General features: G+C 39.3%; 1 non-coding gene across 1 annotated transcript; it reads right to left on the bottom strand.

Moving 5' to 3' along the window:
- Positions 1 to 11782: 11782 nt before the first annotated feature.
- Positions 11783 to 11889, bottom strand: LOC141709153 (small nucleolar RNA R71). The gene has a single exon (XR_012569744.1). It is a non-coding gene; the product is annotated as a small nucleolar RNA R71 (small nucleolar RNA).
- Between the last annotated feature and the right edge of the window lie 15344 nt (positions 11890 to 27233).

Consider the following 27233-nt stretch of genomic DNA (forward strand, 5'->3'; position numbering starts at 1 on the left):
CTGTTAAGGATCTCAGAGAAATAACTGTAGGTCGGAGTATCTAAAGCCCCAAAGCCTCCATTTAGCAAGCAAGCCTCTTTTAGCAGCATTACTTCAGGTAAACCCTTTTCCCTTTTTCTTCTTGTGCTTGTTTTTACATAGTTTGCGTTTAAAATTGTCTTCTTATGTGCCCCCTCTTTTTTTAGATGGCTGATAAGAAAATGAATCATTTTGCCAAGATGAATGTGGCCAGAAAGTCCAATGAATTCCCCATTCGATCAAGGTACACTTCCTTGATTGATATGATCAACACCCAAGGGGACGAGTACCCGTCTGATGTGGATTTAGGCGTGCACGACCATATCAGTACCTTGCGGGATCCAAAGGAGCTGGACAAGTTGAGTGGTTGTTTCAAAATCAAGGAACCTTTCAAGTTAGTTCTTACGAGTCCGGCCGGCAGGGCCTGTCAATGGAGGAAGGATGCTCTATGCGTCTACAGGGACACTTTAAGGGCAGGTATCAGACTCCCCTTTCACCCATTTATCCCTATTTTGCTAGCTGATGAGGGCATCAGCCCTTTCCAACTCCCTCCTAACTCTTGGAGGTTGATTCTGTGCTACCTGTCGCAATGCGCCAAGCACAATGTCCCTACCTCGGTTGTTGTTTTTAGAAAGATTTTTCAGTTCAAGAATAGTCCTGACAAGAATCCGGGGTGGGTTTCTTTGAACCAGCGCCCAACCATTCCCCACATAGTGAATGGGAAGTTCATCCCTGACAACAATTTGGGGTGGAAGAAAGATTTTCTGTACGTCCTTTAGGAGGGTGGCGATTGGGGCACCCTATTTCATTCGTCTTTTGGGCTAGCCGTAGATGGGAGCCCTAATGATATAGTTTTGTCTGAGGAGGAGACCAGAACTTTCAACCTCCTTACTCAAGATAATGGGACTTCCCACTCTTGGGATCTTATCAGGGAGACCGTTCTTGTAGAATGTGGCCTTTCTCTCGTTCCTAAAAAGAGTATATTTCCTTCCTTCTCTAGTTATCTTCGTTTCTTCCATTTTTTACCTTGCTAATTTCTCAACTCACTTTTATTATTTGTTGCAGTGGCTGAGAAGATTGAGGAGGCTACAAAGCCTAAAGACCTGGAGACAACCAGGATGAAACGTGCTGGGAAGGTCTTCAAAGACCCGCGCCTCGGGGATCATTTCCCAGAGTTCCTACTCCAGGCGAAGGAACCAGGCGAAGAAGGCCCCAGCCAACTTTTATGTACCAAACAAAAACCAGGGCTTTCTTCCAACCCGCTTGGGGAATCCGGGGCAAGGATTCGATTGTTAGCAACACAGCGCTTGCCAAGGAATGGTCTATGCATTCCATTTCCCCGGTTGACTATCAAGACTTTGTCCTTCAACGGGACTTGGAGGCTAACGAGCTTTTCGGAGCTCAGGCTTGAAAGAGATATGTCCTAAGTCCAATCATGTATGAGGATTTAGGAATAACTTTTATGTAATCTGTTTTGATTTCATTGATATTAATAAAAGACTTATTTTGTTTTTTTTATTGCGGGCTCTATCTATTTAAATGTTTAAATAAGATATACCACAGTTTAGAGTAAAGCTTTTTATGGATTGTGATGAGATCATAATAATGAGACTTAAAAGATGATAACTCTAAACTTAAATAGTTCCTGGTCGTAGAATTACTAACTGGTAATTAATAATCCGCAAAGATCGGTGCATACTATGCTTGCTTCATTATGAAGGATGTCTGTTCTCATACACATATGTGTGGTGACACTATAGCTAGTATGTAGGTGCTTATTATAAAATAAGTTCACTGAACATGACTCACACAGCTGAACAACTGATGGAGTTCACTCACGTGTCAGCAGTTGTTCACATAGTGATAGTTGTACAAGTATCCTTAGACTTGAGGTCATCATAGTCATCTTGTGTACACTGAACTATGCTTTGGTTTAGTTCTTAGTCTCAAGGGACAATTATAAGGGCTCTACTGGGTATAGGAATTTGTACACGAAGATAGTGTATGATCAATAAAGATCTACCCCTTCCAGTGTAGGAAGAGAATGTTCAATGTTGATCCACTTATGTTAGTTCAGGAATCTCTGGCCAGAGTGAATGAAATTAGAAAGGAGTTTCTAATTTACATTAAATAGACCTAAGCATAGTGAATGAGAAAGCAAGTGATTAAATAAGATAGGCTTGACACAAGTTCCATGCCTTGTATTTAATCGTGACATTGCAGGGTAGAAGGAATTGATTGTACGGTAATTACTCACTGAATAGGTTCTTGGTATTCTAAGCAGTGAATTCGTATTATCCGGATAGTCGCGATATGCTGAGAAGCATCCCTCACGATGTAGAATAAATATGATTAATTAATTAATCATATTTAATGAATTAGAGAATTTATATAAATAATGATAAAATAGTTTTATTATTATTTATTTCTACTACCGGCTTAATATTGAACCTACAGGGTCATACCATAAAAGAGAATGATTTAATGGTGGAGGAATTAATTAATAATGGCTGATAATTATTTATTTATGAAATAAATAATTAATTGTCAAATTTAATAATTGATTAAATGAGATTTAATTGATTATAAATTAGTTAAGAAAAGGTTCTTAATATTATTAATTAAGAATTTAAATTTTGGAAATTAAACCAGGTGAGAGAATTATTTCTAAAGAGTTTAGAAAAAGGATTAATAATTAAAAGGTGTTTTAATTATTAGTGAGAATAATAAAGGGTTAATAATAATAATAATATTTTATGGGAAAATTTTCAGCTGAAAATTTTGCCTATAAATATACTATTATAAACCCTATTTTTGCCTCAACCAAAAGATTTACAAAACCCTAATTCTCTCCATCTCCTCCTCCTTCATTACATCGTTTTCTTGGTGGATACCGGTGGAGTACTTCACATTTGAGGAGCAGCTGCTAAGGATCTCCGTTCATCATTTTTGGATCGCCATTAAAGACCTCCATCTTTCCATTAACGTAAAGCTTCTTAAGGTAAACATACTGAACTACGAATTAAATATTATTTTTCGCATGGATCCTGCGGAGGGTTTCATTTTTTTTAAGATTTAAGTTTACGTTTTCGATGCGTTTATGTGTTAAAAACCCTTCAAGGCTTTGGTGACGGTACGTCTTTTCCCTTTGGCATTCATAGTTTTTTGCTGTAATTTTTCTCATTTATCACTTTTGCTTTGTATCTTGCAGGCGAACGTCCATTTTCAAGGGGCGATTCACCAAGCCAAGGCTTGGAAAGTTGGCCTAGAGGATGCAAACAAGAAGCTCGAGGAGGCCAACCAGAGGATATAGGCTCTTGAAGCCCAACTCGCCTCATCAACTTCTGACCTTGAAATGGCCCGGGCTGAGAATGTTATCCTCAAGGCTCAAAAAGACAAAGCTTTTGACGGCTGGATGGATACTCAGGAATTTAAGGATTTAATGGTGGAGCATGACGCCCTCCTACATCCAGTCAGCTATAAGGAAGGTTGGGACGCTGCTGTGGAGACTATCCAGGAAGAATATCCTGAGGTTCTTGAACAATCTCCTTTCCCCTGCCCTATGAAAGTCCCAGCACTTGGGGGTGTTGCAGATAAGCTCGCCGATTTGATTAAGGACGGCCCATCGGGGAGTCAAGGCCAAGGCCGAAAAAGGAAGGAGTTTAAATCCAGCTCTGAAAAGGAGGAATCTTCTTCCGAGGAGGAGCCTGAGCCCGTTATAAAGAAGGCCAGGGTAGAAGAGCCTCCAAAGCCAGTGTCTCCTAAACCAGCATCTTCTGCGGCCTCCAAGGCGTTCGAGGATAGTTCCGAGGGAACCTTTGCGGAGACTTCCGAAGAGACATCCGAGGGACCGACTGGAGAGACATCCGAGGAGACTTCGGATAGTGGTTCCGAAGAATCTGAGCCTTCCAAGGCCTAAGTTTTATGTTTTTCTTCTTTTTTAGACAATATTTGAACTTTGTAATTGACTTTTATTATTTTCAGTTGTATTTGCCCAAGCATCATCGTATTTTTTCCGATTTTTCAAACTCAAGTTCATAACTTAGTTTTATCCTTCACAATGCATCAATCTGATAGGCTAAGATTAAGTCGAACGCTTTTTATTATAACTTGGTATTCTTGATACCTTACATGAAATGGGTTCAACCCTGACAAAATCTAAAACATATCTTCTATAAAAAATCCTAAGCAAGCAAAGCTTCAAGGTGCTTTTAAACCTACTTGTCACTCTAACAAGTGAGAATCGTACTTTAACTGTTCTACACATAGTAAACCTTCAGGTTTTGGGCATGCCAAGTTCTCGGGACTTCAAAACCATCAATAGTCTCCAGCTTGTAGGTTCCTCTACCCTGAACGCTCTTGACTTTGTATGGCCCTTCCCAATTTGGGGCAAGTTTCCCTTTTTTCCCTACGCCAGAAGCTTCCACTTTCCTCAAGACTAAGTCACCTTGTTTGAAGGACCTTTCTTTAACCCTTAGGTTGTAGTAGAATGAAGCTTTTTTCTGATATTCCACTATCTTCGCATGTGCCTCATCTCGTACTTCATCAATTAGATCCAGGGCTAACCTTTGCCCTTCTTCATTTTCCTCAGCATTGAAAGCTTGAATCCTGGGGGAGGAATGTGATATCTCTACAGGAACAACTGCTTCTGCACCATATGCTAACATAAAGGGAGTTGCTCCAGTCGTGACTCTACAGGTAGTCCTATAGGCCCATAGTATTGGGAGTATTTCATCCACCCAGTTATTCCTTGACTTCTCGATCCTCTTCTTTAGTCCATCCAGGATTATTTGATTCGCCACTTCCGCTTGCCCATTGGCTTGCGGGTGAGACACAGAGGTGAATCATAACTCAATTTCATTCTCCTCACAATAATTCTTGAATTCTCATTGTTGAATTGTGTTCCATTGTCAGTGACTAGGATGCGGGGAATTTGACACTGGTACATAATATTTTCCCACAGGAATTGTGCAACTTGTTTAGTTATGATTTTAGCCAAAGTTTTGGCTTCAATCCACTTAGTAAAATAATCAATGGCTACAATCAGGAACTTCCTTTGTGCCGTGGCCATGGGGAAAGGCCCCAGTATATCCATTCCCCATATAGCAAAGGGGATGGGCGAGTTGATGGAGGTCAGCATCTCGAGGGGTTGTCTAACGACTGGTGCATGCTTCTGACAGCGGTCACACTTCTTCACATATTCTTTGGCATCAGCCATCATTTCTGGCCAGAAGAAGCCTAAACGGGTTATCTTATGAGCTAAGGCCCTGCCCCCCAAGTGTTTCCCATAAATACCTTCATGTACTTCTTCAAGAGCCAAGCGTGCCTCATCGGGCCTGAGATAAGGAACCACGAAAGATCTTTTATACAGAATCCCATCTATCAAAGAGTACCTTAGTGCTCGAACAGCTAACTTTTGTGCTTCAGTAGGATCGTTTGGTAACCAACCAGTTTGAATCTGGGCCTTAATGGGATTTATCCATGACGTCCCCGGGCCTATAGGAGCTACAAGCTTAATATCGATGCTCCGTGTCTTCAAAACGCGGAAGTATACACTTCCTGAACTTTCTTCTATCTCAGATGAAGCAAACTTTGATAATACATCTGCCTTAGTATTTTCCTCCCTTGGAATGTGCTCAACATGGCATTCATCGAATTGGGTCATCACAGCCCTTACCAGGCGGACATACTTAGCCATCGTATCATCCCTTGCCTCAAACTCTCCCTTTACCTGGGATACGATCAGCTTTGAATCTCCACGGACTTTTAAGTTCTTGACTGTAAGTGTTCCTACTAGGCCGAGGCCAGCTATCAGAGCTTTATATTCTGCCTTATTATTTGTGGTTGGGAAGTCTAACTTCATTGCATACTCAATTAAGAACCATCAGGGCTTTGTAAAACCAAACCTGCTCCACTTGAATTTGTTTTTGATGCTCCATCAAAATAGAGAACCCAATATTCTTTCTCCTTATCATTCTTTTCTTTGTCCCCCTTATCTACTTCCTTGTCTTGAGGTATGGTATCTTCCTGCCCCCCGACTTCTTGGTTGGGTATGATACATTCCACCACGAAGTCAGCTAACGCCTGGGCTTTTATTGCCGTTCGTGGCTTATACTTGATGTCGAATTCTCCCAGCTCTATTGCCCACTTGATCAACCTCCCACTAGCCTTGGGACTATGAATGATATTTTTCAGGGGCTGATTTGTTAGCACCTCAATTTGATGAGCCTAAAAGTAAGGACGTAACTTTCTTGAAGCCATTACCAAGGCTAGAGCAAATTTCTCAATAGTTGAGTAATTCAACTTAGCTTTATACAGAATTTTGCTGACATAGTATACGGGTTTTTGGATTTTCAGTTCCTCCTTAACCAACACAGCACTCAAAGCACTCTCTGAAATGGCCAAGTACGGGTCTGGGCCATATATTTCTTTAACTCCTCGAAAGCCTTCTGGTTTTCCTCACTCCATACAAAGTCCTTAATGTTTTCTAGTGACTTGAAGAATGACAAGCACTTGTCTCCTGACTTGGAGATGAATCGTCCCAGCGCAGCAACCCTTCCTGTGAGCTTCTGAACATCCTTGACAGTTTTTGGTGGTTCCATGTCCAGGATTGCCTTTATTTTATCGGGGTTGTCCTCGATCCCTCTCTTGGAGACCATCAATCCAAAAAAATTTCCAAATCCTACTCCGAAAGCAAACTTTGTAGGATTTAACATCATCTTGTGGTACCTCAGGACCTCAAAAGCTTCCCTCAAATGGGTTATATGATTAGTCTTTACTAGACTTTTGACTAACATGTCATCAACATAAACTTCCATAGTCTTTCCAATAAGATCCTTAAAAATTTTATTTACCAACCTTTGATAGGTGGCTCCTGCATTCTTAAGAACAAATGCCATAACAAGATAACAATAAACACCCAAGTCAGTGATGAATGATACCTTTGGAATGTCATCCTTGTGCATCTTAATCTGATTGTATCCACTAAATCCATCCATGAAGCTCAGCATTTCATGCCCAGCAGTGGCGTCTATCAAAGTATCGATCCTTGGTAACGGGAAACAGTCCTTAGGTTAGTCATCATTTAGATCAGTGAAGTCCACACACATCCTACATTTTCCATTGGCCTTTTTCACCATTACAGGGTTTGCTAACCATTCTGGAAATTGAATCTCCTCAATGAAACCAGCCTCTAAGAGCTTCTCCACTTCCTGTTTTATAACTTCTTTACCTTTCTGGAGCAAAACTTCTTTTCTTTTATTTCACTGTCTTCCGATTTGGGTCCACATTCAGCTTGTCAGTAATCAGTTATGGGTCTATGCCTGGCATATCAGCTGTTGACCATGCAAATACGTCACTATTTTCTTGCAAAAATTTCACCAAATTCCCTCTAAGGGGCTCCTCGAGCGTTGCTCCAATAAAAGTCACCTTCTTAGGATCTTCGGGGGGTAAAGGAATTGAAACCAAGTCTTCTGCTGGCTTTCCTCTTTTCTCATCATTCTCTCGGATATCCAGATCTTCAATAGGAAGAACCTGCCCCCCAACTCCATCTGCCCTCAAAAAGGCCACATAACAGCTTCTAGCCATTTTTTGGTCTCCTCTCTCTTCTCCGATTCCATCCTGGGTAGGAAACTTCATAACTGAATGGTAGGAAGAAGAGATTGTCTTGAAGGCATGTATCCCTGTTCTTCCCATGATAGCGTTGTAAGTCGAACTAGCCTTCACCACCACGAAGTCCAACATCTGAGTTGCTTGCCTTGGTTCATGTCCTATGGTTGTTGGCAACTTGATTATCCCTTCTACGGGGCACTCCACTCCCGCAAACCCATATATTGGCATGTCGGTCGGGGTCAATTGGGAGTCATTATATCCCATCCTCAAAAAGGTGTCATGGAGGAAGATATCCATTGAAGCACCATTATCCACAAGGACCCTTCTCACCGGGTTGTTCCCTATTATCGGGGTTATAACCAACGGGTCGCCATGAGGAAATTTCACACCCTCCAGATCAGAATCATCAAAAGACATTGTTACTCCTGTCTTGGCCCTCTTCGGAGCTTCCCCAACAATATGCATAACTTCTCTGGCATACGCTTTCCTGGAGTTCTTGGATAACCCAGCAGCAGTTGGTCCTCCAAAGATTGTGTTTATCACAGGCCCTCGGGGTCGTGGTCCTCCGAAGATTGTATTTATCACTGGTCCTCTAAGCTGGGGATTCCGCCCCTGATCGTCTTGGTCCCTCCTACGATCTTCAAAGTTCTTTCTTCTATTGTTATTCCTATCCCCTCCATCTCCAGTGTATTTGTTCAATCTTCCTTTTCGAATGAGGAACTCAATTTTATCTTTCAGTTGTCTACACTCATCGGTATCATCACTGACATCTTTGTGAAATCTGTAATACTTGCTCTTATCTAGCTTGGCTGGATCAGCCTTCAAGGGCTTAGGCCAACGAATATCTCGATCTTTCTCGATTTCCATTAAGATCTGGCTTTTAGGAGTATTCAGCTTAGCGTATTCAGTGAACTTTTGCCCAGGTCCTCCCTTCTTGGGGGCTGAATCAGGGTTTTACTCGGTTCCAGGATACTTCCCCTTTGATAGTTGGCATCTTGAACTTCCTTAAGATATGGGCATTCATTATTTCTTCAGTGAAGGGCGGAGTAGGATCATTAGGATCTCCAAGGGGAAGAAGATTTCTTGGATCATCCCTTGGGACAACAACCCTTCTCTATACTGGACCATCCAGGTCTATGATAGGAGGAGGATTTCTCCCCCTAGGAGGTACTAGGAGTCTGGTGGTCTGGTGCGCCTTCAAGTCGCGCCTTAGCCTTTGAATCTCAGCCTCGTGAGCCCTGATCCTTTCCTGCACTTCTTGGGGATTCGTCCCTTGGGTGCTTTGAGGACGTTGGCTACCATCAGCCATCGGCTCTTTGCCAGCACGTCTCCTTCTTGGGGCTACTTCATCATCCGAAGATTCGGAGTCTCTCTCAGTTTAAAGACCAGAAAATTCCTGATCCTCAGGGATTGGAGCCAAACCTCGTATGTATGGGGGCGATCACCCTCGCGCTTCACTCCGTCCAGCATGTCCACTTCTTCCAATCTCGGGGTAAAGGGGCATCCCATAAGGGGGGTTAGTAGTCACAACAGTTGAATATTCATACCCGATAGGTCGAGAATTCACATATGCATGTAGTTGTTGAACTTGGGGATTCGTACCTTGAGTAGCCGAGGGAATCTTCCCATGTGGCTGAGGTTCAGTTGCCCCTATCTGGGCTTCTCCTTGCGTGGTTGCATAGGTTGAATGAGGAAGTACCTCCACAGTTGAAGAAATCACTTGGGTTGTCCCCGTTGGTGTTCCTCCTTCAAGGGCTCTAACCGTTCTCCGTGTTTTCGCCATGGTTGTTGTTGTGCTTTCCCAAAGACGGCGCCAAATGTTATGGATTAAAAACTAAGATATATAATTGCTATATTTAATACTAAGGTTCGGGAGCTCAAGGCCTTTAATGGCTGCTCTCGTGTTTTGTAGCTTAACTCATCCTTTACGAGATGCCTACGTATCTCTGTGAATTAGAGAATAAAGCCAAAAAATGTAGTTCTGATTTGTGGGGTGAGGCCCCTTATATAGATGTTGGTGGTCCTTGAATTGGACTTGGTATAGGAGACTTGGTAGCCAAGTCTCAGAATTAGAATGGACTTTGGAGTCCTAAATAGTAGGAAACTGATTCCTTATCCTCATAGGTCCCTTAGAGGCTAATCTGCAAGTTATGTCCTTATTGGGACTCTTCTCAATAGATGATTTTTCCCTTATTAATTAATTACAAAATTAATTAATATTCAGGGTTTTTGGGCCTTCTTTGTTCCATCAGGCCTGATCTGGTCCATCAGGTCTGATCAATGTGTTAACCTTTTTGGTCTGAATGTCATACATCTTTTTTATTGGGTCTAGCAGCCCAAATCATGTATAATTAATGTAATATTTAATTACACAATCAGGATTTATTTATCCCTATCATACTCTAATTTTGATCATCTAGACTTCTAATCTGCATGGGCTGCTATATAAACATACCTTATGATCGTTTTTCATAACAAGACGTAACAGAGCTTAAGGAGAAGGCGTAAGAAGACCGTATATCACAATTCAACCAAGGCGAAGAGGATCTAGTTTATTCTTAGGATTCTTTGTTTTAAGTTGTAACTTTGGATGCTAGTTTTCTTATTTGTGAACCTATACTCTTGTGTAACATACTTGGTTTTATTATTTATTCAGTATAAAGACTATGTTTATTATACCATGCTTTCATCGGAACACCACATTAATGATGAGTCCGATTATGGGCTAATCATTATCGTGGGATTCTAGCGCATTTACTTATGGATTTCTTTAGTTAATTTATTTCGATGCCTTAGTGTGTGGTAATTGTATGATAGCCTAGTATTGGTTGTGCTTATTCGTCTTATGAGCGTCGCGAACTTATAAGATAGTGTGTTAATCTCTAATGAAGCAAAAGTGAATTTAGGGGTTTAGAACTTGCATACTAGCATAGGTTCATGTAATTGTTATGCATGATTCGTAGGTAATTTTAACCATATTACTTGCCCTATATAATCATGATAGATTACTTGTGCATTAAATTGTTATGTTGTCAAATTCTATAGACATATAGGATCTCAATAAAATTGGTGTATATTCAGCTTCTATCTCTTTTGTGGATGTCTGGTAGTATTGTATTTGTACAACGAAAGTTGGCGTGTATCAATTTCGTGTTATCTGATTAGTGTCATCACCATTGCATGCTAAGGTTAAAAAACAAAGAGACTATTGAATGAAGTAGTAATGAAGTTATAATCCCATGTTTGTGCCATATAGTAAAACAATCCTTTTAATCTCTTAGTTAATGTTCTTTAGTATAGTCTCTTAGTTAATCGTAGTTATAACATTCTCAATTTGTTAATCGTCTTAGCATTGAATAATAACTATATCATTGTTGCATAAGTACATTGATTGAAATTAACCTAACCAGTCTCTATGGGAACGAACTAGAAATAATTCTATATTACTTGCGAACGCGTATACTTGCGTGAATATTAGAACATGTTTTCGTCCTAACAAGTTTTTGGTGCCGCTGCCGGGGACTTGGGGTTAATTTTTAGTTATGTGTTTGTCATCAGTGGTCGTTAAAGTTCATTGACTCGGACATTATTACTTACTTATTTCCTTGTCATGTTTCAGGTTCTCTAGCGAGCATGTATGCTTACGCGTTCTCGATCTCATAAGAGAAAACTGGATCAAGCTGAGGAAGAAGTTGTAGTAGCTAAGAAAGTTTTCGAGGAAGTTCTTGTCGAGGAGAAAGTTGAAGAAAAAGCTCTTATTGCAATGGGAGAACCAGAAGCGAATCTGAAGGCTTTAATGGATTACTCTCAGCTGAAGAGCAATGATATTCAGTCTAACATTGTCCGACCAGCCATCTCGGCTAATACCTTTGAGAACAAGTCGAGCACGATTCAGATGATACAGAACTCAGTTCATTTTGGGGGTTCTCCGACATAAGACCCCAACATGAACATCAGAGATTTCATCGAGATCTGTGACATTTTTAAGTTCAATGAAGTTTTTGAAGATGCTATTAAGTTGGGGCTTTTCCCATTCTATCTGCGAGATAAAGCTTAGTGTTGGTTACATTCTCTACCACCAGGGTCTATCACCAAATAGGAGGATCTTGCTCAAAAGTTCTTAACTAAATTCTTTCCTATGGAGAAGACTGCTGCAATCAGAAATGCATTTACTCAATTTGCTCAACATTCTAGAGAATCTTTATGTAAGGCTTGGGATCGCTATAAGGAGATGCTTAGGAAGTGCCCACATCATGGGATGTTTGACTGGATGATCATTAAATTCTTCTATAATGGATGCTACTTCTAGACCCATGCTTGATGCAACATCAGGAGGAGCCTTGTGGGCTAAAAGCTATGATGAAGCTTATGAATTGATTGAACTGATGGCTGCCAATGAATACCAGAATCCTACTCAGAGTCTATCTCAGGGCAAGGTAGCAGGATTTCTAGAGTTAGATACAGCTACTGCTATAGATGCCCAGCTTAAGGCTTTGACGATGAAGGTGGATTTTTGGCTAATTATGGAGTTAATCAGATCACTAGTGCCTGTTAGCTTTATGTTGGTGCCCATGAGATGGAGCAGTGTGCTATTTCTAGTGAATCATCTCAGTTCGTGAGCAATTTTCAGAAGTCGCAGCAGCCTGTTCCAGCTACCTATCATATCAACAACCGCAATCATCTTAAATTCAGCTGGATTAATACTCAGAATATGGGTTAACAACCTTATCAGCAGTATGTAGCAAAGCAATACAACCCTCCTGGTTTTCAGCAACCGTAACATGCACCAAGATAACAACTCCAGCTGCAAAAATCTAATGAAAAATCTGAATTGGAGGAGTTGAGGCTTATGTGCAAAAGCCAAGCGGTTTCTATCAAGATCTTGGAGAATCAAATTGGGAAAATTACCAATGCCTTGCTAAATCGTCAACCTTATACACTCCCTAGTGACACTAAAGTGCCAGGAAAGAGGGAAGCTAAGGAACAGGTGAAGGCAATCATATTGAGGTCTGGGAAGGTTGCAAATTATGAACACTCTCAAGTTTCAAAAGAAGAAGTTGTGGCTGAAGAAGAAGTGCAGAATGAAGCAGAAGTGGAACCAAGGAAGACTACTGTTGAACACACTCCTCCTGAGGGTAATATTGGGGAGAAATGGATAAGCAGTTTGAGAAGTTTCTGGAGGTGTTCAAGAAACTTCATATCAACATACCTTTCGCTGAAGCTCTTGAATAGATGCCTAGTTATGTGAAGTTTATGAAAGGTATTCTCTCTCGGAAAGTGAAGCTTGATGATGTAAAGACAGTTGCTCTCACGGAGGAATGCAGTGTTGTGCTGCAACTGAAGTTGCCTCCGAAGCTTAAAGATCCTGGAAGCTTCACTATTCCTTGTACCATTGAAAAATTTTCATTTGACAAATGCTTATGTGACTTGGGAGCTAGCATCAATTTGATGCCCTTGTCAATCTTCAAGAAATTGGACTTACCTGATCCAAAGCCTACTTATATGACCTTGCAGTTGGCCGATCGTTCTATTACATATCCACGAGGCATTGTGGAGGATATCTTAGTCAAGGTGGATAAACTCATCTTTCCTGCTAATTTTGTAATTCTTGATTTCGAGGAGGATAAGAAGATTCCCATAATCTTGGGAAGATCGTTCTTGGCTAGTGGTCGAACCTTGATAGATGTGGAGAAGGGTGAGCTTACTATGCGAGTGCTGGATCAGGATGTAACGTTCAATGTTTTTAAGGCCATGAAATTCCCGACTGAGAACGAGGAGTACTTAAAAGTGGAGTTGGTCGATTCTGTGGTTACTTTAGAACTTGATCAATTGCTAAGGTCTGATGCCTTAGAGAAGGCTTTGTTGGGGAATTCAGAAAGTGAAGATGACGAAGGTGATGAACAGTTGCAGTATTTGAATGCTTCTCCCTGGAAGCGAAGGCTGGATATGCCTTTTGAATCTCTTGGAATGGAGGAGCTAAACCAATCTCCAAAGCACCGCAAGCCTTCTATTGAGGAAGCTCCTACACTTGACCTTAAACCATTGCCTGAACACCTAAGGTATGCTTTTTTAAGTGATGCATCTACTTTGCCTGTTATTATTGCATCTGACCTTTCTGGTAGTGATTAGGAAAAGCTCTTAAGAATTCTGAGAGAGTTCAAGTCGGCAATTGGATGGACTATAGCAGATATTAAGGGAATCAGCCCTTCTTATTGCATGCATAAAATTCTAGGAGAGGAAGGTAGCAAGCCTACTGTTAAGCAACAGAGAAGGCTTAATCCAATCATGAAAGAAGTTGTGAAGAAGGAAATTCTCAAATGGCTAGATGCAGGGATCATCTATCCCATTTCTGACAGTTCTTGGGTGAGTCCAGTTCAGTGTATGCTAAAGAAAGAAGGTATCACAGTTTTTCCTAATGAGAAGAAAGAGCTCATGAATAGTCACGGGGTGGAGAGTTTGCATGGATTACAGAAAGCTGAATAAAGCCACAAGGAAAGATCACTTCCCTCTTCCTTTTATTGATCAGATACTTGACAGGTTGGCTGGGCATGAGTATTATTGTCTTCTGGATATCTATTCGGGTTATAATCGGATTTATATCACTCCAGAAGATCATTAAAAGACTACCTTCACTTGTCCGTTTGGTACTTTTGCCTTCAGAAGAATTTCTTTTGGGTTGTGTGGTACACCCGCCACATTTCAGAGATGCATGATGGTTATCTTCTCTTACATGATTGGTCTGAATGTGGAGGTGTTCATGGATGATTTCTCTGTGTTTGGTGATTCCTTTGATGAGTGCTTGCAGAATCATGGCGCCATTCTTAAAAGGTGTGTTGAGACCAATCTGGTTCTCAACTTGGAGAAATGTCATTTTATGGTGCGACAGGGCATTATTCTTGGGCACAAGGTCTTTATTAAAGGACTTGAGGTGGACACATCCAAGGTGGGGTTTATCGGAAACCTTCCTCCACCAATTTCTGTTTAGGGAGTTCGCAGCTTTCTTGGGCATGCGGGTTTCTATCGGCGATTCATCAAGGACTTCTCAAAAATCTCTAAACCCTTGTGCAATCTTCTAGAGAAAGATGTTACGTTCAAGTTTGATGATGAGTTCCTAGCTACTTTTGAGTTCTTAAAAAAGAGTTTAATCACGGCACCTGTCATAACTGTACCTAATTGGAATGAACCTTTTGAGATGATGTGCGATGCAAGTGACTATGCAGTTGGAGCAGTTCTTGGGCAGAGAAAGAACAACATATTTCATGTGGTCTATTATGCTATTAAGACCCTCAATGGTGCTTAACTGAATTATACTACTACTAAGAAAGAACTCTTAGCCATTGTCTACAGTTTTGAGAAGTTTCGATCTTATTTGCTTGGGACGAAGGTGACAGTTTTCACTGATCACGCTGTTATTCGCTATCTCGTCTTGAAAAAGGACTCGAAGCCTATATTGATTCGATGGGTTCTTTTATTTCAGGAATTTGAGTTAGAGATTAAGGACATAAAGGGTACTGAGAATCAAGTCTCTGATCATCTCTCTCGTTTGGAACATCCAAGTGCAGCTTCATAACATAAGACATTGATAAATTAGTCTTTTCCCGATGAGCAGCTGTTTGGGGTGCAAAAAGAAGAACGGTGGTTCGCAGACATTGTGAACTACCTAGTGAGTAATATCATACCTCCAGATTTATCTTATGCTCAAAGGAAGAAGTTTCATCATGAAGTGAAGTGGTACATGTGGGATGAGCCGTATTTATTTAGGCAAGGAGCTGACCGAATCATCAGGAGATGCATTCTGTACAGCGAAACGGGGGGAATCTTGCGAGATTGTCATTCGACTGTTTATGGAGGCCACTATGGTGGAGAAAAAACAGCAGCTCGTATCCTTCAAGCAGGATTTTTCTGGCCTACATTGTTTAAGGATGCGCATCAATTTTGTTTTGAAGTATGATCGATGCCAGCGTGTGGGTAATATATCTAAGAGGGATGAGATGCCTCTTAATGTGCTTCTCGAGGTTGAAGTCTTCGATGTTTTGGGAATCAACTTTATGGGGCCATTTATATCGTCTTGCAATAATCAATATATCTTGGTGGCAGTTGATTATGTCTCGAAATGGGTTAAAGTCAAGGCTTTACTGACAAATGATGCAAAGGTAGTGCTTAATTTTCTTCATTAGCAGATATTCACAAGGTTTGGGACTCCAAGAGTCATAATCAGTGATGAGGGATCGCATTTCTGCAATCGCAAGTTCACTGCCTTGATGCAAAGGTATAACGTGAATCATCGCATCGCCACAGCCTATCATCCTCAGACAAATAGTTAAGCTGAGGTATCTAACAGAGAGATCAGGTCAAATTTTGAAGAAAGTTGCTTGTCCATCAAGGAAGGATTGGTCTTTGAAGCTTGATGAAGTTGTTTGGGCATATCGAACAAAATACAAGACTCCGTTTGGCATGTCGCCGTTTCAGTTGGTTTATGGTAAGGGATGTCATTTGCCTTAGGAGCTCGAGCATAAAGCGTATTGGGCTTTAAAGAAGTTGAACCTTGATTTAGATATAGCTGGTAAGAAAAGAATGTGTCAATTGAATGAAGTCGACGAGTTTCGGCTTCAAGCGTATGAGAATAACAAAATGTACAAGGAGAAAGTCAAGAGATGGTACGATAGGGGTCTAGTGCTCAAATTATTTGTGTCAGGGCAACAAGTTCTTTTGTTCAACTCTCGTCTCCGTATTTTTCCTGGAAAGTTGAAGTCAAGATGGTCAAGGCCGTTTATTATCAAAACTGTGTTTCCACATGGAGCGGTGGAGATTTTTGAGAATGATCCGGGCCAAGCGTTTAAGGTGAATGGACAGAGGTTGAAGCATTACTATAGGAATACGGCAAACCGTGAGGTGGTTAGTGTCGTTTTATTGTCCACTTGATCTCGTGATTCTATGTGAAGCTAACGACGTAAAGCAATCGCTTCTTGGGAGGCAACCCAAGTTTGTTGTATATTAGTAGGTAGAGGAAGAAGAAAATAAGAAGAAAAACACAAAAAATCAGAAAAAGAAAAAAATTGGAGTTCAACTACAGAAACACGGCGCGCGTGCTGGAATTCCAGGATTATGGCGCGCCCGCACTGCTAGGAGGGGCGACAGAGCTGAGTCCCTGTAGTCGAAAAAAGTCAGCAAAATATACCAAAATTCGGGGACTTCATTCCAATATCAATTCAAAGCCGAATTTTACTCTTTCACATCCCATATTTCCCTCTTCAAATCAATTTCCATCATCCTATTATTCCCATTATTCCCATAATCAATTCCCACTTCTTTTCCATAACTAATTCTCTCCAAATTCCTATATATACATACAATTATACACAATCTTCTCCATCACTTCTCAAATTCTCAAACACAAATCTCTCTTATACACACATCTCTTATTCTCTCTTATTCAATCTCAATGGCACCCAAAAGATAACGAACCCAAGTTAGCAGCAGCACCATTGATTCTTCTAGTGTGGGTGGTGCAAGGCCCAGGTTTTCAACTCCCGAGACTGAGGGGGAGTATACGAGGCTGCTTTCGAAGCCTATAGCCAAGGAGTGAGGTTTTCTGCCATCGGGGATGGATGGTAAGTTATTAGAGATGATCTTGGAGATGGGCTGGGTTGCTTTTTGTGAGACACCCGCTGCTGTGCCCATGAGTGTGGTTCGCGAGTTCTACGCGAATGTAAAGGCGGAGAAGAATGGTTTCACTGTGGTGAGGGGGATGACGGTGGACTATAGTGTTGAGGCGATCCGTAGGGTGATTGAGCAACCCGGGAGGAGGCCAGAGTAGGAGAACTAGAACGAGAAGATGGGGGGTGATTTTAACTTGGATTTGATAGTTGCTACCCTGTGTGTGCGTGAGACTCACTGGAAGTTCAACAAGGGCACGAACGAGTATGCCACTTTTCCTACCTCGTGCATGAACAGGTTTGCACGTGCATGGAATTCTTTTATTTGTGCCAACATCATACCATCTTCTCACGTGCATGATGTTACTGTGGAGCGTGCTCGTTTATTGTGGGGGATTCTTCAGGGAGATTATATGGATCTCGGGATGGTGATTCATCAGGGTATTCTGAGGTTCTTGCGAGGGAGTACTATGGTATCTATACCCTATGCGTCCATTGTGACGAAGCTATGTGTGGCGGTTGGAGTTCATTGTTCCGCACACGAGCAGCTGCAGCTCCCTAGTGCCCGATCGATAGTTCGACATTGTTGAGTATGCAGGAGTGGTACGGTGGGAAGCCCGATCCTAAGGGGCTTGGATATTCTTATGACCATCTGCCAGGTGGAAGGCCAGTTGATCAGACATATGCTGAAGGTTTTTCACAGGCCCGTAGAGCAGCTTGGATAGCTCAGTTGGGTGAAGAGGCCGGTCCATCGCAGCAGCAGCAGGAGGCACGGGGCAGTGCTGGTATGAGTTCAGTGCAATATAGGCGCTTGATGAGGAGGATGGATGTGATGTATGACATCCATAGTCGGTTTGCACAGGACCTTACCCAGGCGTTTGGGACTACATTCAGAGCCATGAGAGTTGACATCCAGTGGCCAGTATTCGGTGAGGACTCTGTGTATCCACCTCTAGATACTTTTGACGCACCACCTGTTAAGGGTGATGACCCTGATTCTGAGTAGGTATGTCTGATTTCTTACTATTACCTTCACTGAGGACAGTGAATATTTTAAATTTGGGGGTAGTAGTTAAGGATTATATGTTATTTGTGAGTCGAATATAATTGCATATTCATGATAGTTTAGTTCATATAGTTGCATATTTTCCATGTAGTAGTTTTTTTTATTTTTATAATGTGTTGCATATAGTTTCATGCATTTGCATTATAATATGATCCCTTAAGTTAATTTTTTCGATTGATTTATGATATTGATGCTAGTGTAGTGATGTCATATTTAGTGATATTAAGTCTTATCGAGTTGATTTGCATGCTAGAGACAATTATAATTTCACTAAGTCTTATAGGTTGCTTTAGGGCTAGATCATGGCCATGGTTTGTTTGTTTGTCGAGGTTTAATCACTTATTTATATTTAGAATTTAGGATATTCTCTTAATGATAAAATAACATGGATATTTAAAAATTGGAGAAAAGTTGGATTTCATTGCTAGTTGTTATGGCTAGGTGTCAAATGGCTAGTAGCCGGCTCATTTTATATGAGTAGTCTAGGATTGAACGATGTAACACCCCCAAATCCGGGGTCGGGGAACTGGGTTGTCACGAGTTCCATTTCCCTTAACAACACTTAATCTAAATAAACAACCAATTACTGCGTACTGTGACCCCGCAATATATACACACACCACAAGTTATAGTCTCAGAGATGAATACCAAAATAACACAAGTCATTTTATTCCACAATTATAAGTCGTTACACCTCAAAAGGGGTTTCTGAATAAATTTACATATTCTTTGCCATTAGTACAATTCATAATATACATAAGTCTGGTACATCAACAGTTGAAAACGTAGCCTATTGGTAGTTCCTACCTCAGCTACATCGGCATCAACGCCTACAGGAAACTGCGAAACATTTCCTATTCGCTTGCGAATTGGGAGCTTAGTCTTATTTATCTTGTCTATATGTTATTGTCTGATGAAAGAAGAAAGCAAGGGTGAGCAACAAGCCCACCGAAATAATGTGTATAATAATTAACAATATATGAGCATTCTCTTAGTACTCATGAAAGTTTTGGTCAAGAATAAATGAACCAAGTTTGATATGTTAATGCGACGAAGTCGCAAAATATTCAGTATATATATACATATATACTTATCAAAATCTTTGAAATCCTCTGACATGTATAATATACACAGAGTTCCAGTTTATAACTGTATAAAATATCGTTGCAAGGTGATGTCATATATCTAACCTTGTCTCAATGTTTTTCTGAAAATCTTTGTCATGCATAAGATAATCATTTACTAGATATAAGTTGAAAAGATGAAGTTACAAGATACTCCAATATACTTATATTTTTTCCGAATGCTACTCAAACTACCACCGTTCAAGCTATAATCAGTTTCAAAAGTTCATCACATAGATGAGACTACAAGATAAGACTTGAATATATTCAATCTTTGAAATATCATTCAAAATAAATGAAGTTACGAGATACTTCATTAATCCCAATGTATATATATACACCTATATATATACATTTCATACACTCTTCTTCTATGGAAGTATAAGCAGAGTTGTCATTCCCAAGAATTTTGGAAAAAATAAACTTTGGCATAAACCTGATATCTTGTTGATCAGGCAAAGATACCAATTAAGTAACCTTTTCTACTAGTAGATGGATGAATTCCCCACCGGTCATCACCCTGGCCGCATTAGGACCTTGTGCTGGACTGCCGCCAAGCCTCTTACGTGTTGATGGACTGTCACCTAGCCACTTGCACTTTGATAGACCGTACCCCGGCCTGTCGCTTATGCCAACTCAATTAGATGGACTTACTTCCCGAACGTTGGGCAAGTAATCAAATTCTTTTATCAAAACCGTAACCTTGTTGCGAATATAAAATACACCACAGAGCCGGATCCCTCGGATTTTTAAGCGTGTATTTAAATCCCCTTCGAAAGGAAGATCTTAAATTTCAAAACGATTTTTGGGATCACCTCTAACTTTTAATATCATTTTGAATACTCAAAAACATTTTTAAGAATGTTTAGAGTATTGATGATTTAATAAAATAAAGCAATCCCGATATATTAGGAAATATCTAAATATTATTATTTAAATAATATTTCCATAAGGATAATCTTTATAAAAATATTTGAAGTAGAAGTTTTAAAACTCATACTTGAAATGAATAATATATAACAGAAGATATACTTATACAAAAGTACGATCTTTATTTGAATAATTAAAAATAAGTTTGATTATTATTCAAAACTATCGAATATACCTTATCCCATTCATAGTTATAGAAACTATATATATATATAAATATATATATATATATATTATACTCGGAAACATCGACTCCCGGTTTAGAAAAATGTTCACCTTTGGGTCCCCTATACTAAGGGTATAAGCAACTATTGCTTATCTCTAGCATAGGTATTATGCAGTTTATAAGCATTTGAATTGATAATAGAATATGAAGACTACGAAACAGGCATGCATATAAATGTCATATCACATGCTCCAATATATCGCAAGACTTTGCTAATAATAACCATGCACTTATCTCAAGACAATGCATATACATATACATCACAACAACAGTTATACGGGTAGAAAACTTGCATGAGCGACTGGGGGTGGTAAAACACCTGGGGCGAGTCTGGTAACCAATAAACAACATATAAGTTGGAATTAAACCACGGTCGCTTAAGAAACTAGACTTTAACCAATTGGACCCTAACGCTCGCTTTTGCGCTTAACGATTCACATAAGTTGTTCGAGCACCCTCGGGTCCACCATTTTTATAAAATTAACTGTTTAACTTTTTAAGGAGACTCCTTCGCGAATACTCTACCAACTGACCAATTAGTCTTACATAATTGTTTCATACTCCAATTAGTCATTTAAGGACCTTAACCAAGGTTTCAAAGTTAAGCGAGGGGTAATGGTACGTTCGCGAAACGCCGTTACTTAAAATGGTCGTTTCTCCTAAACCTTATATTGGATTCAAGCGAACCACATATCAGAATGAAGCTTGTAACGTAATCTATCTAGTCATGGTAGTGGTCGGGTCTGGACAGAGAGGTTCGTATACCTACTATCTAGTGTAAGTTGGGCCTAAAGAAAATCGGGCATTATAACGGCTACATTTTCATGCTTTTCCATTTCTAATCTATACCAATACAACCAAAAAATCATCAACCATCTAGATACTCACTCCTAACATCCTCTTAAGTCAAAACGTCTCCATAATCCATCCATTTTTCAATTAGCATACAAGAATCATCCAATCCACCACTTAATCTTAACCATCCATACAATCATGTAACAACCATGCTTTTATTATACTAACTACTATAACCATCACTTAACATGCTTAAAACTCAACTAAAGCTCAAAGTTAATCTAGGGTGTGGAGGTGTTATACCTTCCTTGGAGTGATTAGAGTAGCTAGAAAGCCTTAAGAAGCCTTGAGATAGCCTAGAAATGCTTGGATCTTAAAGGAAAAACAAAGAAAACAAAGTTAGTAACTTAAAAACACTATTCATCATCTTCTTTGATGAATTGTTTAAGCTATCTAGGAATGAAGATTGATGCTTAAACTCATAGATAGTCTTAATCTTGATATATGGAAGGTTTAGAAACAAACCTTGATGGAAATGGTGGAGTGTAGCCTAGGTTTTTCTTTTTTCTTCTTCCTTGTTTATGCTTGGGCCGAGAGCAACATTCTTAGGAGGGGGGAAAGTGTTTTTCTTTGTTAATTATGTTTTTGGTGGAAAATGGGAGTTGAGTGAGATATTTGGGTGGTTAATTGGATGATTAAAGTGAGTGGAGTGTGATTAAGCATGACATCACCTTGGTGACTTCATCATTGCCACTTGTCATTGCTCGGTGGTGGAAGCATCTTTTATGCTAATCCTTGCTTAATTGCTTGATCATTATCTTTAATCCTTGCACTAATCTCTCTTGCCTTACTTGTCATTTAATTATTTTATGACTCGTTTATCGTTTGAGGGATCATATCTGGGATCTTATTACTTGGGTTCCCCTAAACCTTTCTCAATATTTTATATTCCTTTTATGATCCTCTCTTATAATCCTTGAATTTAAATCCTTTTAATCATGTTACCTTATACTCAATTCTTTCGGTATCTGATGGATTTTCGGGAAAAATCAAAGTGTTCGAATTTGGATTCTGACGATCTTTACATACACTTATATACCATATGGAGTACTAATAAGATCTCAGAATATCAATAAAAGAACTCCTACATAGTGTGGCATGAAAAATTTTCTTAATCAGCAAAATCACTATTCATAAGGATTACAAAAAGTCCAAAAAAATTTTGGGGTATTACAAACGAGATGGAGCGAAACGCACTTGTTCAGAAATTTATGAAAAAAATAGAAAAAAAGAACAAAAAATTTATGTGTTATGCATAATTGATCACGAGTGGGCTCTTTAGTACTCGAGTTATTAAGTTCTTAGGGACTTTGTGCCTAGTGACCTAAGGCTTTTATAATCTGGGATTCATTAACCTAACGCTCACTACATGGGTATTATTGTATAAGTCTTTTGTGGACCTCACTCATTGCACGGTCAAATAAGCATATTTGTGTTAATTATATGTTAGCAAAAAAGCATGAATCCATGTATAACTCCGATATAAGAATTGAAGTGTTGTCAGTCATTTTGAGTTTAGCTTTTTATTCTATTTATAACCTTGTGATTGCTTTGATGAGTAGTGAGTCATGATTATTGATCTAGTTGCGATAGTATATCTGTAAGCATTTGCACACACATACGTTTCTATCTTGTTAGTTGATTTGTGGGGTTTGATTGATTTTTGTGCGCATAACTGCATTTGTGGAGATGTTGCTCATCGGTTGGTTTAAGTTAATCTGAGGGGATCATTGCATTCATATAGTTTACATTCATGTATTTTTATTTCTTGTTCTTTGAGTCTGTTTATGCTTGAGGACAAGCATCAATTCAAGTTTGGGGGTGTGTTAAGTAGAATTTATGTTCACTTGGGATGCTCTATAAAGGCTTGAATTGACGTTTTGTACTCAAGTTATTTGTGTTTTTGATGTGTTTTATAGTGTTTTTGCATTTCGAGCTTATATCAGGGATTCAGGTGATTTGGCATTGTTTTGATGCTAATTTGGTGTTAGGATGGTGTCTTGAACAAAAACCTGTGGATCGTCAACTCAAACCAGCCAAGAAAACAAGAAAAATAAGATTTTCCAGAAGGTTAGCATGCCCGCGCTGTAGTAACTCATGGCCGCGCCAGGATGTATATTTGCAGCGCGGCCGCGCGCCAGGTCGGGATCACAGATTCCTGATTCTACTCTAATTTTGATCAGCTGGACTTCTAATCTGCATGGGCTGCTATATAACCATAACTTATGATCGTTTTTCATAACAAGACGTAATAGAGCTTAAGGGGAAGGCGTAAGAAGACTGTATAGCACAATTCAACCAGGGCAAAGAGGATCTAGTTTATTCTTGTGATTCTTTATTTTAAGTTGTAACTTTGGATGCTAGTTTTCTTATTTGTGAACCTATACTCTTGTGTAACGTACTTGGTTTTATTATTTATTCAGTATAAAGACTACGTTTATTATACCATGTTTTCATCGGAACCCACGTTGATGATAACTCCGATTATGGGCTAATCGTTATCGTGGGGTTCTAGCGGATTTACTTATGGATTTCTTTAGTTAATTTGTTTCGATGCCTTAGTGTGTGGTGATTGTATGATAGCCTAGTATTGGTTGTGCTTATTCGTCTTATGAGCGTCGCGAACTTATAAGATAGTGTGTTAATCTCTAATGAAGCGAAAGTGAATTTGGGGGTTTAGAACTTGCCATACTAGTATAGGTTCATGTAATTGTAATGCATGATTCGTAGGTAATTTTAACCATCTTACTTGCCCTATATAATCATGATAGATAACTTGTGCATTAAACTGTTATGTTGTCAAATTCTATAGACATATAGGGTCTCAATATAATTGGTGTCTATTCAGAATCCATCTCTATTGTGGATGACTGGTAGTATGGTATTCGTACAACAAAAGTTGGCGTTTATCAGTTTTGTGTTATCTGATTAGTGTTATCACCATTGCATGCTAAGGTTAAAGAACAAAGAGGCTATTGAATGAAGTAGTAATTAAGTTAGAATCCCATGTTTGTGCCATATAGTAAAACAATCCTTTTAATCTCTTAGTTAATGTTCTTTAGTTTAATCTCTTAGTTAATCGTAGTTATGATATTCTCAATTTGTTAATCATCTTAGCATTGAATAATAACTATATCACTGTTGCATAAGTACATTGATTGAAATTAACCTAACCAGTCTCTGTGGGAATGAACTAGAAATAATTCTATATTACTTGCGAATGCGTATACTTGCGTGAATATTAGCGTGTGTTTTCATCCTAACAACAGACTCAGATTGAAGCCAATCAAGCTAGATCGGAAGCTAAACAAGAGCAAATGTCTGGACAACTTGATGAGGTTCAAAATTCAATGAAGATGATTCTTTCTCTATTGCTTGGTGATGATTCCAAAAAGGGGGAGAAGATTGCTAATTCTAAATGCAAACAGCTAACTTTGAAAGGAGCTGATGACACGAATCCTGATGGTGGAGATAAGGGAGGAAGGAAGGAGATTTTAAAGCAAAGGAGAGATGCAGATCTTATTGGGACTAGTGGATCATCAAAAGCCACTAGAACTCAATCTAGACAAGGTGGAGGAAGTAGGAAAAGTGAGCGAATTATACAACAATCAATGGAACTGACTGTGACTACAACAACTCAACAAACTCTGAAAGTCACAACTGCTGATGATGACCAAGGCATTCTAGAGATAGAAGTTGGTGCAGAAGCTAGTCAGTATCTTTAAACTCTTAAAGTGAAAGGGAAAAAGTTAACTATGTTCTACAAGGACCCAAAGATTTAAGTATTTGACTCTGAGGTGGGTAGAAGAATATTTGAGAAAGAGAACCCATTAGTTGATCTAGAATAGCTAAGTGTTGAGTCGCATTTATGACACTCTATAACGTTCCGTAAAACTTTGGATAGATATTTTGTATTCAAGTTGTTAGTGTTCTTTACGTATTTTTGTAGTGTTTTTGCATTTCAGACATTTATCAGGAATACAGGTGAATTGGCATTGTTTGGATGCTAATTTGGTGTTAGGATGGTGTCTAAAATAAAAGCTCGTGAAAAGACCAGCTCAAATCATCAAGAAAAGAAAGAAGTCAGAAATTTTTCCAGAGAGATAGTGCGCCCGCGCTGTGATAGCGCGCGCCCGTGCCAAGATGGCAGAATGGCAGCGCGCCCAGGCTGGTCAAGCGCACGCCCACGCCAGATCGAGAAAGTAAAATCATGTTTCTTATGGAATTTTGATTTGTTGGACTTCTACTCTGTATGGGCTGCTATATATACATAACTTATGCTCATTTTTTATAACAAGACGTACCAGAGCTTAAGGAAAAGGCGTAAGAAGACCGTAGAAAACAATTCAACCACGGCGAAGAAGATCTAGTTTATTCTTGTGATTCTTTGTTTTAAGTTATAACTTTGGATGCTAGTTTTCTTATTCGTGAACCTATACTCTTATTTCGTACTTGGTTTTTATTAAGTATAAAGGCTACGTTTATTATACCATGCTTTCATCAGAATCCACGTTGAAGATGAGTCCGATTATGGGCTAATCATTATCGTGGGGTTCTAATAAATTTATTTATAAAATTCTTTAGTTAATTCGTTTCAATACCTTAGTGTGTGGTGATTGTATGATAACCTAGTATTGGTTGTGCTTATTCGTCTTATGAGCATTGTGAACTTATAAGATAGTGTGTTAATCTTTAATGAAGCGAAAGTGAATTTAACGGTTTAGAACTTGCCATGCTAGTATAGGTTCATGTATTTGTTATGCTTGATTCGTAGGTAATTTTAAACATCTTACTTGCCCTATGTAATCATGATAAATAACTTGTACATTAAACCGTTATGTTGTCAAATTCTATAGACATATAGGGTCTCAATATAATTGGTATCGATTTAAATTCTATCTCTTTTATAAATGTCTGGTAGTATGGTATTCGTACAACGAAAGTTGTCGTTTATTAGTTTCGTGTTATCTGATTAGTGTCATCACCCATGCTAAGGTTGAGAACGAAAATGTTATTGAATGAAGTATTTAATGAAGTTAGAATCCCATGTTTGTGTCATATATTATTCAACTCTCTTTAATCTCCTAATTTATGTTCTTTACTATAATCTTTTAGTTAAACTTAGTTAACAATCACAATTTGTTATTCGTCTTAGCACTGGATAATAACCATATTAGTGTTGTATAAATACATTGATTGAAATAACCTAAACATAATCCTGTGGGAACGAAATAGAATTTATTCAATATTTGTGATCGCGTATATTTGCGAGAATATTAGTGTGTGTTCTAGCCCTAACAAATTTTTGGCACCGCTGCCGGGGAATTCGGTGTTAATTTTTAGTTTATGTGTTTTTCATCATTGGTCGTTAAAGTTCAGTGACTCGGACATTGATACTTACTTAATTCCTTGTCGTGTTTCACGTACTCTAGCGAGCGGGTATGCATACGCATTCTCGGTCTCGTAAGAGGACACTGGATCAAGCTGAGGAATAAGTTGTAGTCGAGGAGAAAGTTGAAGAAGAGATCTTAGTTGAGAAAGAAGAAGAGGTTCTTATTGCAATGGAAGAACCAGAAGCGAATCCAAAGGCTTTGATGGACTACTCTCAACCGTAGATCAATGATATTCAGTCTAGCATTGTTCGACCAGCCATCTCGGCTAATACCTTTGAGATCAAGTCATGCACGATTCAGATGATAAGGAACTCAGTTCAGTTTGGGGGTTCTCCAACAGAAGTCCCCAACATG

Source organism: Apium graveolens, chromosome 2 (assembly GCF_009905375.1).
Source record: "Apium graveolens cultivar Ventura chromosome 2, ASM990537v1, whole genome shotgun sequence".
NCBI classification, from domain to species: domain Eukaryota; kingdom Viridiplantae; phylum Streptophyta; class Magnoliopsida; order Apiales; family Apiaceae; genus Apium; species Apium graveolens.